The sequence below is a fragment of the Bidens hawaiensis genome, unplaced genomic scaffold (assembly GCF_021521415.1).
Source record: "Bidens hawaiensis isolate Kalapana, Puna unplaced genomic scaffold, B.hawaiensis_p1.1 tig00018849_1, whole genome shotgun sequence".
Classification (NCBI taxonomy): domain Eukaryota; kingdom Viridiplantae; phylum Streptophyta; class Magnoliopsida; order Asterales; family Asteraceae; genus Bidens; species Bidens hawaiensis.
Genome location: NW_027492864.1, coordinates 113,647 through 126,307, shown reverse-complemented (window position 1 = coordinate 126,307; position 12,661 = coordinate 113,647). Strand labels below are relative to the sequence as shown.

Sequence of the window (12,661 nt, the reverse complement as noted above, 5' to 3'; positions counted from 1 at the left end):
CTTATCCGTAAAACACATAAACAATTATTTCCTAAACTTGGATCGAAGCTTGGGTATTGTTTTATGATACCCAATTCCCTAAGATCGATGGCTCTGATACCAACCTGTCACACCCCTGTCTAGGGCCTAGGAGCGTGACCCAACAATTGGTATCGTAATTGTAAATAAATCAGATTTGCGTTAGTTTGCGGAAGACTTATAAACTTTAAGGATCGAAAATGTAATTAATAAAAGACGGGATTATAAACACCCGTTTAAAGTTACAGAAGATTTATGTGTTTATATTTACAAACCACCATATTAAGTTTACAAAAGAAATCCGAGCCATCGGATATATCTAAGCACATCGTCACTCCAAGTGCTAAACTTGTTCACCTGCAAAATGTAATAAAATACGTCAGCAACGAATGCTGGTAAACACGCTGACGCAAAATAATTCTTTTTACTTATTTACCCCTCGAGACTACGCTTGTCTCGGCCCAACGTGGCTTAGGAATAATCAAGTCAAATAACACATTATAAACTAGAGCCTCTACACTAGGTCACCTCACAAACACCGCAGCGTTTGACTTCATTAAGTACCCGTAAATATACACATACGGTCGTACTCTCTGCAAGAGAGCATCCTACGACCAAGGGTGGTGCGATCATGCCCATACATCGCATAGTACCACCTATGTAAGGATCCAGACATACGTATACCACAGCCTGAGGGCTAGGTTTATACCCATAGTTATAACGGTTTTAGGAACACATAGTTCCTTGTAAACGATTTCACATAACAAGTTTGACTCATTTTGAAAACAAGTTTAAAAGTTTTGGGGGCGTATTCACCTTATCTCTTTAGGATCGGCTTCACTCACCGTCCAATGGTCTTTCCATTTTCTTTATCTCGAACCTATAGTTACGAGTATAAATATTTGTTAGTCGGATACACGATCCGGCTTAAGACCTTTAGTCTTATATCTCAATCCTCGATTGAACCTTTAGTTCAAATTTTATTTACTTGAAAACCTCTTGTTTAAAAGTAAATTATAACCCTTTAGTTTATATTCAAAACCCGGCGTTTCTTCTTCTCCAAGAAACGTAATCTTTTCTTTTATTATTTACGAATACTCATTATTCAATAAATAATAATAATTTCATAACAAAAAATATATATACATATATACTTACACACATATATATGTTTATCTATCATATAATTTCTTTATTCTTTTCTTTGTTATGTTTGTATTTCTTTTTTTTTATCGAGGTATCGAGTATATGCTCGACTTAAGGCCAAAGCCTTGAATATAATATTAAATTATATTGAATTCGACATTACGCCTAACCTCAAATGGCGTATAGAGACTATAGGGACTTGAGCAGCACTTCGACGCCGCTTTACTTCTTGACACGCTAATCGAGGAATGCCAAATCTTCAACACTCGTGGACACGAACTTCGAAAACAAACGCCATTCTTGGTTAAATGTGGGTGGAGGGTGGCACGCACTTCGAGGAAACGTCGTTACACAATCGGGAGGTTCGGGGCATGCTTATCGAGGCAAATCGATTATACAAACTTGGATTTCTAGTGAGATGTTAGAGAGAGAAAGGATAACTGATTTGTGGTGTGCCAAGAATGAAACCTGGACCTTGCTATTTATAGACATTATTTTGGTCCCCATCGCGCTACGCAATGGGTTCCTGGGCCAGCCTATCGCGTATCGCGATATAGGCCCTGTGAGTCACCACGTAGATCTGCCACGTGGCAGGCGCCGCTACACGTGGCGACACGTAGCAACAGTGTTGCCACGTTGTGACACGTGGCAGCACATGGTGCCACCGTGTGCCATGTGGCACACGTGTCACAACTTGTCAGAAGCCCCATCGCGATACGCGATAGGGTTCTCTTCTGACTCATCGCGTAGCGCGATGGGTCAGGAAATCAGAATGGTTGTGCTTCCGTGTTTTATTTAAGGAAGGAATCAGAAAACAAAAAGGGTGTCTTCGAGTTTTATTAAAGAAAAGGTGATGATGCGAGAGAAAATCAAGAGTAAAATAATAAAATTTGTATCTTTTCACATTGGAAAGATTTTAAAGAAAAAAATTAAAGAGAAAAAAGAGATGTAAAAAAAAATGAACTCATGAACGCAACGTGTATGATTATCGCGTTAAATGAAATCGAGTTAAAATCAAGTGTAGATGTAATAAACATGAGTGTGAACTTGTGATGGAGTTCGACAACAAAACTTTTAGACTTTTATTAGTTTAAAATCATTTAAATAAAAAAATCCAATTTGTTTTTATTATTCCATTAATTTACAAAAACTTTAAACAATCTAAAATTATTAAAATAAAAAAAAACACAACAGCCACTCGGCTCCTCTGATAAAGTTGCTGGACAACGGTGGACAACACAAATTAGGAGTGGGCCAAGCTGGCGGTTAATGTATACACACACATTACATCCGTAAGTTAAAAGTAGAATAAATAACCTAGTAAAGTCTAGCCTACTCCTAGTCTCTTCCTCGACACTCGTGTTTGCACGGGTGGGTCGGCATTTATTTCACTCGCACGCATCCATCATAATAATAATATTTTTAATATTAACCACCACCAGTTTCAAGTCATTTTTCAATATGCAAAGAGTTCGTATTTCACACCAGTTGGAAGACTCACAGGTCAGATGTTATAATAATAATAATAATAATAATAATAATAATAATAATAATAATAATAATGGTTATGAGTCTTTGATATCTGGTTTACCTGATGATGTGGCTTTGAACTGTTTACTCCGGTTGCCGGTGGAGTGTCACACCGCCGGCCGGAGAGTTTGCCGGCGGTGGGGTGATTTGTTTGGGAATAAAAGTTGGTTTTATAAAGCAAGAAAGGAAATGGGGTTTAATGATCCATGGTTGTTTGTGTTGTGTGATGATAATAGTGGAAAGAGTGGATATTGGTATGTTCTTGATGTTGTTAATTATTGTTGGCATATGATTCCATCAATGCCTTGTGTGGAAAATGTTTGTGGGAATGGGTTTCAGTGTGTGGTGGTTGATGGTGGTCTGGTGGTGTGTGGTGGTGTGACGGTGGATGGTGATTGTCCGGTTAATTCGGTTTGGAGGTTTGATTTGGTGTTGGATAGTTGGAGGGAGATGAAGAGGATGCGGAACCCGAGGAGGGTTTTCGCGGGTGGGGTGATTGGTGGGAAGGTTTATGTCGCGGGAGGGAACGGTGGGGACCGGTTGGAGCTTGATTCGGGTGAGGTGATGGACCCGAGTGATGGGGTGTGGGAGCCCGATAGCGAATATGGGTGCGGGTATGGTGTGTTATGACGCGGCCGTGTTGGATGGGAAGCTTTATGTGACCGAAGGATGGTTTTGGCCGTTTTATTTCGTGCCGAGGGGGTCAGGTTTATGACCCCGAGACAAATAGTTGGGAATGTATGGCGATGGGTCTTAGGGAAGGGTGGACCGGGTCGAGTGTGGTGTTGTTTGGGCGTTTGTTTGTGGTTTCGGAGCATGAGAGGACGAAAATTAAGGTTTATGACTCGTGTACTGACGCGTGGGAGACTGTTGATGGGTCCCCGTTGCCTGAACATATCTGTAAGCCGTTTGTGGTGAACGGTTGTCATGATAGGATTTATGTTATTGGAAGGAATCTTTGTGTGGCAGTTGGGTTTATCCATCGGTTGAATAAAAATAATTCAACCGATGGAAAGCTGGATTTTACAGTCCGGTGGCAAGTTGTGGAAGGTCTGAATGGCGATTTGGACTTGACGCCTTCAAGTGCACAAATTCTCTATGCTTAGTATGTTTTTAAATAAAAGTTGTGTCATGTAATTATGTTGTGTTTAGTAGTTTTTGTGGTTTGATGTTGATTTGAGTTTATTAATCTAGTCTATGTTTGGTTTATAGATTTTGTTTTATGATAAAATTTACGGGGATATTAAGGAAAGTACTTAAAATGGGTTTATATTTGTGATTTATATTATAGACATATTATGAAATGTGTAGGGGTTACCCGTTGACCGAATATGCTATCCAGAACACTTAAAAAGACTTATTTTAGAAGTGTTCCACTTAAAGTAAGTTCTAATGAAAGGTTTTTAAAGAAAAAAGCAATGTGGCTCAAGGAGGAAGGGGTAGCAAAGCATGTATAGAGCATTCACATTTCAATTCTCTTGTTTATCTTTATTTAATTAAATAATATTATGTATATTTTTTACTTTTAATTTTCTTTTCACATGTCCACCCAAAAAATTATAATAAAAGAAGATATGAATGAAGACTAGTGACAAGCAAATTTGGAGGCTTGAATGGTTTTTCCATAAAAGTATAGGAATGGGAATAAGATTGGAGGATTGGATGTAGATTTTTTTTTTCCTTTAAAAATAAAAATGAGGTTGGAGATGGAAAATGAAATGTGAATGCTCTTGTACTTTTGGAGCCTAGTGTCACTGGTAATCTTTTAAGGCTAGAGTTGTCGGGGAGCCAATTGTTGTGTCCCGTTTATTATAAAGGGTTACTAGTTTTGCCCTGTAATGGACTTATCAGGAGAGCAGTCACGATTCTTGACCAGTGGTTTGTACACTTTATAAAATCTCGAGGTTCTTCACAGTGTAACCAGAATAAACAAGCAAATAAACATTTGGTATGTCACACTAAGCAACTCACGTGTCCATAGATGAGGCCACATCAAGCGTGTCTAGGTTTTGTTCACCGACTTCCGCTTTCTCTTTGCTTCCCTATGCATTTCTACCGCTACCCTCCCTTCCCCATCTTAACTTAACTGGCAAGCCTAAACGAACTTATTATTTGTGTAAATGAAATCAAAACAATTAAATAATATATATTGTGCTATATATAAAAATTTAAATTAATAAATAACTATCTACATGTAAATAATATAAGTTACATATAATGCATAGCATGTCAATGCCAACATAACTTTGAAATTACTCATGGGCTAATATCAAGTTTAGGAAACTACTTATGAATCAAGCTCAAGATAAGCCAAGCTTGAATTTAAACAGACTCAACTCGACTTGTTTACACATCTACTTGTAACTAGAAGTACGCTTAAAAGCATAAATAAAAAGGTATTTGGAGTAAGTGTGAGCAGTGTCACGTATGCGACATATGTGCCGGAGAGTATTACGGCCACGAGCCCACGGAACATGGTATGCCGCATGCTCTAAAAGACAGTCACAACTAAACGTTAAGATTGAATATTTTTATCTTGACATAAACTAGATTTTATACTTTATTATTTGGAAAAATCCCCAAAATAGCTCATTTATATAATGTAGTTCGAAGTTTGTCCCCCCAAATTCAAGTTTCCAACTTTGTCCCTTTGGTATCTCGTCGTCGGCGACATGATAGCGAACACAGACGATGTGTTAACATAACATAGGGTTGACGACGCGTCATGTTGCTAACATAGGGTAGCAGCGATGCGTTAAGGTTTAAAGCAGGGGTTCCACGATGCGTTAGTTGATAACGCATCGCTGCTACCCTATGTTAGCAACATAAACGCATCGTCAACCCTATGTTATGTCAACAAGTCGCCGACGATGCGTTTATGTTGCTAACATAACATAGAGTTGGCGATGCGTTTATGTTGCTAACATAGGGTAGCAGCGATGCGTTATCAACTAACGCATCGTGGAACCCCTGCTTTAAACATTAACGCATCGCTACGACCCTATGTTAGCAACATAACGCATCGTCAACCCTATGCTATGTTAACATATCGTCGGTGTTCGCTAACATGTCGCCGGGTGACGAGATACTAAAGGGACAAAGTTGAAAACTTGAATTTTAAAGGACAAACTTGGAACTACATTATATAAATGGGCTATTTTGAGAATTTTCCGTTGTTATTTATATATTTATTAAAGGAGTATGATACGATGTTGATACCTTGGAGGACCACTTGTGGCAGGTTTTTTTGACAGCTTGTAATGTTTTAAGGTAAGAAATAAGAATGATGGGAAGTGTGAACCATGAATCTCGGGATAAAGTAGAAAACCGTGAAAAGGTTAAAAACAAAAGTACAAATTCAATTTTTTTTTTTGCTTGAAAACAGTTGAAATATAGTCACGTTAATAAATTAGATACCCTGGTTTTAGTTTGGGATTAGTTTAAATGGAATAAGAACTTTGAGAAAGTAGTATTGTTTTTTTTAAGAGAAACATGTATGGACTCTCTTAACGACTGTCTAACTTTTAGGCTTCAAAGTAAGAGGCAAGGGTGAGCAATAACTGAACCGTTAATAGAATTGGAATGAAATGAACCGACAATTGAATTAATCGAAAGACGGCTATCGGTTATTTTTTGTATCATCGACTAATCGAAGTTAACCGAACATGACTATTCATATTTTCATATATTTCTAGCTATATCTCATTTTCATATGTTTCATGTTTTATAGCATAATTGTATGTATTTATATCACCATCTCATGCATTTATATTTCAATTCGGTGCATTTATAAACTAATTTAGTGTATTTATGCGTCCATTTCCACTTGATTCCCGAGTTTCAATTAAGGGAGTAAAGGGAAGGAAAACAAGGGGGGGGGGGGGTAGAAAAAAATGATTATTTTCCCAAGTTTCATTTAAAGAGTGAAAGGGACGGAAAAAATAAAAAGGGTGTTCCGAGTTACATTAAAGGAAATAAAATGAGAGAAATTGTGTGAAAATGAAGAGTAAAATTAGGGTTGTCAATTTATGACACGGTCATGTTAACACGACATGAGTTTTAACAGGTTTAAGTTTGAGCTTAACAGGTTTTGTGTATTAAACATGTTAACATGTTTAAATTCGTGTCTTAACAGGTTAAAGACCTGTTAACCTTTAGTAACATTGGCTGATTTTTAATTTTAAAATAAATAAGAAAATATACACTCCTAAAGTCTTAAACCTAAAGTCATACTTATATATGACATTTCACTCATACCCGTCATAAGCAGATATTTTATTTTTAATGGATCTTATAATTTGCTGTTATGGTTTTTTGTCTTAAGAATGTTATGGATTTGTAATTTTTTTTGTTTTAATTATGTTATATATTATTTATTAATGACTTGTATGGTCGTTTTGAAATTTTTTGTTTCATTACACACGTATTATTCATTGTGTTAAACAGGTTCCTTAACAGGTAATTAATCCGTTACTAACAAGGTTCATGTTCGTGTTTGGAAAAAATGACACGAATAGTTATCGTGCCCATGTCCGTATTTAGTACTACAGGTCATCGTGTCTTATCGTGTCGTGTCCAACATGTTATGTGGATTTGTTTTGTTCCAAATTAGAAGGAATTGAAAGAAAAGACAAGTGAAAAAAAAAATAGATGACAAAAGAAAAGAGAAGAATGGAAAGGGAATGAAAAGCTTCATATCCTTTTCTTTTTTCTATAAATAGACTCACCGGGCATAATTTAGAAGTAAAATGTTTTGCTCAAATTTGATTTTGGTTATTAACCGATCTGAACCAAAATTCGAAAAAATTATCCAAATAAACCGAACTAACTAACCGAGAACTAATTAGTTAATTTGGTTGAAGCTATTAACCGAATCAAACCACACTAATTAGTTAACTTGGTTACTTTTAAAAAAATGTTATTTATAATTGTTGGCCTGTTCCATCCAAAAATTAAATTTATGTTTTCTGAATATTTTCGGCCACACACACAAGTGTACAAGTATACTGTATACTCAAATAAAATAGATACATTTATAATTATTTTCATCGGTCGATTTGAAAATTTTTATTTTAAGTTAAGTTATTAAAAACAATATGCAAATATACAATTTTTAACTTTTACTAAAGAAATCTCAAACACCACGCTTATGAGGCCTGCTAGATTTTGACACATTTTATGAGTTTACATAAAAGGGGTTGACTGTTGAATTTAAATCATAGTGTTGAGAAACTTGGCTAAAAACCTCATTATGAACAATGATATAATGATTTAAGGAGTGGCAAAACGGAGATGATGATGAAAAGAATAATGATAATAATAGTATAAAAATAATAGTAGGAATAATAATAAAAGTTGTCAATGAGCTTTAATTAAACTGACATTGGAGGGAAAGTTAAGACTCGGGTCAAATACAGCAAGGTCTCAAGTTGAATTCAATCATAGCCGGGTTTCATCGCATTGGGCATTCGAAAGACGAGTTTTCTTCCGAACAGATGATGGTGGACTTGTGCTACCCAGCGCATCTCTGATCGCGGGCATATGAGTCACCCTTTGCCATTGAATTACCCTGGGTAGCTGGACTTTATTTGTTGGTCGTAAGACTATAATATAAGTTAAGGCTTTTTAAGAGAATAATTTTCATTTTGTGTAAATAATGATAACTTGCTTAAAATTCTTGACAAGCTGCAACTATTTTTTTATAAGAACGAGTTAGACAATTTATTTTTAAATTAATTACTTTTTTGAAAACGTTATCCATTCTTGAACATCTATATATCTTCAAATCATCCAATGTTCACGTTACTCATGCGTAATAATTTGTAAGTTAATTATTTAAATTGATTAAAGATCATTAAATCTATGTTTAAATCAATTTTTATTTATTTTATTAGTTTTGAGTGTGCTTCAAATCTTCTTAATGATATCAAACCTTCTACCAATCACTTCTTTACAACAAAAGACCACAAACTACCACCATCTAAAGACACTGTTAGTGGAGTATCAGAAGCAATATAAAAGATATCAATATATGAATTACTTATATATATATGATCTAAAATACTATTATCATATAGTGATTAATAATACATATATGATATATATTATATGATTCTATTTTATAAAGTTTAGAGCCTATTTTTTTTATAATAGTCCCGCTAACGGTTGTGTTCACATGTTAGACATGTTAAATCCGACTAAAACAAAAGACATAAAAACAAAACTAAAATATTGTGTTGGGTGAAAAATTCAAACACAGCTCATGTATTTATGGGTTAGCACAATAAAACCTGTTTAACCTACTTTTAAAACTTTTTTGAATATTATAGCGTATCATTACAAATCTAAATAAAAAAGAAAAACACAGTTTATGCTCCTAATGTTAGATATTTTAGCATAATTAGATTGATTTGTCTCGTTTGAGTTTTATCCGACTGAGTATTTAGAGAACCATCAAATAATTTCAATTCGAAAGTATCATACGACTCTTAGATTATTCAAAATTTAATCACGAATTTCCCCACACTTAAACTAGAGGATACGACCATCATTTTCTTTTTAGCTTTCAAAATTTGATATGAAATACTAAAATAATTTCTGATATACAATATCCTTTAAATGTGTCATCATCATTATCGTACTCGGTAAATCCCATCAATAGCAAAGCTATGGTAAGGTCTGAGATGTAGACAACATTACATCTACCTCGTAGGAATAAAGGATGCTTCCGGTAAGACCCCCCCTGGCTCGATAGTAGTTTTACATAAAACCTTGGACATAAGGCACATAACACTCAACCATCATGACAACGGCCGATTGGTGCATGTACCCTTGTCTTTCGGCTATCAACGCCACCACATGACGTATGATTAACCTTCCGCCTTTTTAATTTTATTTTCATGAGATTTGTAAAATGACGTTAAAATTAGTGCAGTTTCACTTTAGCCCACCCGGGGGTTTACACATACAAAACATTATATGCGCACACCGCAAGCATGACATTATATCCTTTAAATTTGTACGAAGAAATAAACGAGTCAACATGCTAACTTATCAGACTGACCAGAGACTAGGCAAAGAGGTAATGCCGTAACAAATACTTTTATAAAAGAATAAACATAAGGTTTCAAATAATAGCCTTATGTCATTATGAATAAGTCCATTTAAATGTGACATTTGTCCCGACAAATTAACAAAGTTGGACTTTGTATATAGTTACGAACGACTATTGGTGCAATCACTCCTTGAAAATATCCAAGACATGGATTCGGACATATTTCTAACCACAAACAAACACATAATGCAAGTGTTTTATTGTCTTCAACTATATTTCATATGATTAGATTAGTTTCAAATGTTCGCAGTTTAATCCCTCAACCTTCAAAGTTATACTCAACATTCAGTTTGACATAATATCTAGACTCATTTTAAATATTTTTTTCTTAATTATTTATTGAAAAAATAAAAATTCTTAAATAATAATCGCATTTGTTATTTAAACGATTTTGTCACACTTAGTTATTCTATAACATAACAAAACATATGAAAAACTAGACAAAAATAAGGGTCTATGAAAATAATGACAAACTTACTGGTGTCAGTTTTTGAAAAGAAATATGGTGAATTTCATAAGTTGTGTCACTTGACTATACATTAACACATGAAAAGCGTTTTATTCGTGAATATAAAACCGTTGTTTAATATTTGTGCCGTCTGCATGATATTAATATTCTCAAATGAGTGATACAAAAAGCCTTATTAATTAAAAATCTATCTTCCAAAATTGAAAAAGACCATAACTTTGTCTTGTCCTTCAACACATGCCCATGATGTATGAAATCAGGGCTTTTCTTAAGGATTCAAATCATGAGATGTTAAAAAAACATAGACATCCTTCAACGTTCAAAGATCTTGAATTCTACTACCATCCATCAGCATCACCAATCCTTACATCCAATATTCTAAATCCTTTGTTAATGAGAGAATACAATCAGTGTCTATTTTTAATGAATAGAATCTTCTAAATAGTTTTATTTATTTAATCTATTAGTTTTTAGGTAGTTTTACTTTTTGGAACAATAAGTAGTGTTTCTAGTAACTTGCTAGTATTTCTTGAATGAATTTTGTTGGCCGTTCAAAAAAAAAGTAAATTGCGTAGTGGCTGGAATACAAAAATGAACTTACAAAATGGATGGTAGTAGTATATTGGGCCAATAAATCCGGCCCAAACGGTGGGCCTCACAAAAGAGTTCTGGTCTACATGAATCAATGTTTGGAATGGCCCATTCTAAAAACCTTGGTTTCAGTCCAAATGACATGAGTTTTGAATCTTGATATGATTTCTTTTTTTCAAAATACTTTGAACTAGGTAACAAAACTGGTATCATAATATTTGTTATGGCACCATCATATGATCAAAGCAATACAAAATTTAGTATGTTGGGTTAGGTTTTTTTACAGGATTGACTCTTAACCAAAAAAAATAAATTAGTAAACGCTCAAAATAATAGCGGCACTTTTATAGCTTATGGTAAAAAAAATCATATATAAAATGACGTTTATTCAGTTGGCGGTGACAAATCGACTTGAATTTGGTCGATACTGGTTAGGTTAGTAAGGGTACCGAAATTAAACTTAAAAATTCATTTAATTAGATTAGCATATTTCAAACAAAACAAAAAAGAAAAATAACATATTTTAAACGACATTTATTCTATAAATAAAACCCAGATGTTGCGGCGACAAGTCGACGCGAACTCACTTGGTATTAGTTAGGTTCATAATTGTATCGAAACTAAACTTAAGAGTTCTTTTATAAATTTAAACTTATGTCGAAAACATCTATTCTATCACAACCAATGTGATTGAAGAGCCTACATAGGAATTGAGCTCTTTAAGTTGGGTCACAGCCCATTAAATGAAAAACATGATACCTAGCTCAAGAAAAGAGGCCCAAAAATAAATGGTATAATAAGATAAAAGACCAAGTCAAAGGGGATCATAGGTTATTGTGCGACTTACTTGGGGAAGGGCCCAAGGCACGCATGCTCCAGGAGGCGAGACAGGATCCAACGGATAAAAGGAGGTCAGCTGCAGCTCCGACGGGGAAGAGAAGAAACCAAAGGATATAGATTGGGTCAAAGGTCCTAGACCATATATAATGAAATGTAATGTATGCATTGAGGACTCAGATTGATGTAACTATAACCTTCAATAATAGCAATCATTAGCTTCTTCAATATTTGTTTGATCATTGTTCTTTCTAAAACTATTTATCGAACACTCTCACAATCACGTCCAATTCACTTAGGGTTCCAGTAGTGATAATGTTTGTAAGCCGACTTAATGCCAAAAGAGCCATTTAAATTGTCGTATGAAAAATAAATGAAATGAACATATATTTTTATTTCTTTATTTTGTTATTTTTTACTGTGACTTTATGGTGTTGGTTCCGTATTTATTAAATAGACTTGCTCTGGTTGGATTGTGTAACACCCCGACCAAAGGTGGCGGAACATGCCGGGGTGCAACATGATTGGACAAATACACAAGACACTATTTAAAGTGACAATATTTATTCAACTCATTTTATTTCAACAAATCAATAACAATACATCTCGCTCATATAAACAAATAGCATTCATATTGTTCGTTTTACTAATACCCTAATAGTCTTGGTAACGTTTTCCGTCAAGCACTCGAGTCAACAAAAGTCAAATCTGTAACATTTCATAAAATAAAGTTTGCCAACACAAATGTTGGTGAGCAATTCATAAGTTTGAGCATATAAGTATATAGTAATAAAAGCCACAAAACTTGTATACAAAACAATAAATAAAAGCAACAACTTGGATAAATTGACAATCACTAATAGAATTACGTTAGCGCCACCTAGCTACAAGGGGTTGCCAAGTAGACTAGGATTTAATAGAATATCGTTAATTGCATTACGTTAACGACACCTTGC

The 12,661-nt window shown here is 34.6% G+C and overlaps 1 protein-coding gene and 1 pseudogene across 1 annotated transcript in view; both read left to right on the top strand.

Annotated features, from left to right (window-relative positions):
• Positions 1 to 12,661, top strand: part of LOC143557251 (cytochrome c oxidase subunit 5b-1, mitochondrial-like) — an 87,494-nt gene that overhangs the window by 49,781 nt on the left and 25,052 nt on the right. The window lies entirely within an intron of this gene.
• On the top strand, positions 2,626 to 3,903 carry LOC143557243 (F-box/kelch-repeat protein At1g30090 pseudogene; annotated as a pseudogene).